Here is a 1,094-nt window from a genome sequence, read left to right as displayed (position 1 = left end):
GCACCATATTCTACCTGTTTACATATCTCTGTATTTGAATACGCATGCCTATACCAGTTTCTTTGGCGCTTTAGTGTATATTCATCCCTTAGTCCCGCTCTCCTGTTTCTATCCTCCACACTTCCTTCGAGTACCACAATGACAATAGGTTGATACCTCAGATTGTGTCCTATCGACCGATCCCTTGTTTTAGTCAGGTTGCGCCATATATTAATCCCCGATCCGATTCAGTAGCCGCTCGCTGTGCCCGAGCGTTTCTAGGCGCGCCAGTCTGGAACCGCGAGACAGCTAAGGTCGCAGGTTCGAATCCTGCATCGGGCAAGGATGTGTGTGATGTCCCTAGGTCAGTGAGGTTTAAGTAGTTCTAAGTTCTAGGGGACTGATGACCTCAGATGTTAAGTGCCATAGTGCTCAGAGCCATTTGAACCATTTTTTCGATTCAGTACCTCCTCAATAACTACAGGATATACCAACCTGATCTTCAGCATTCTTCCCAAGCACCACATTTCAAAAGCTTCTGTTCTCCTCTTGTCTGAACTGCTTATCGTCCTCTTTCACTTCCGCACAGCGCTGCACTCCAGACAAATACCTTCAGAAAAGACTTCATACCATATAAATTTATGTTCGGAATTTGGCTTCATTGTTTCTAGTGTTCTTAAAATGACAGCTGCTACACTGTTTTTTGGCTTTACCATATACACATAAAACAGGCTACAGTAAACCTCGTGGTTGCTGCTTGACTGCCAATAAAAGACAGCCAAGCCCTTATGCACCAGTATTTTGGACCATATATTGTGTTCGAACATTATGAATTACATTGAAGAGAACGGTCTATTGTCAGACAGTCGACCGGGATTTAGGAAACATCATTCTTGTGAAACACAAGTAGATCTTTACTCACACGAAGTGTTGAGGCTGTTGACAAGGAATTTGAAATTGATTGCGTATTTCTACAAAGATTTCCAGAAGGCTGTGCCACACATGCGGCTTGCAGTGAAATTGCGTGCTTATGGAATACCGCCTCAGTTATGTGACTGGATTCGTGAGTTCCTGTCAGACAGGTCACAGTTCGTAGTAACAGACGGAAAGTCATC

Source organism: Schistocerca americana, chromosome X, assembly GCF_021461395.2.
Source record: "Schistocerca americana isolate TAMUIC-IGC-003095 chromosome X, iqSchAmer2.1, whole genome shotgun sequence".
NCBI classification, from domain to species: domain Eukaryota; kingdom Metazoa; phylum Arthropoda; class Insecta; order Orthoptera; family Acrididae; genus Schistocerca; species Schistocerca americana.
Note: the sequence above shows the minus strand (reverse complement) of the source record.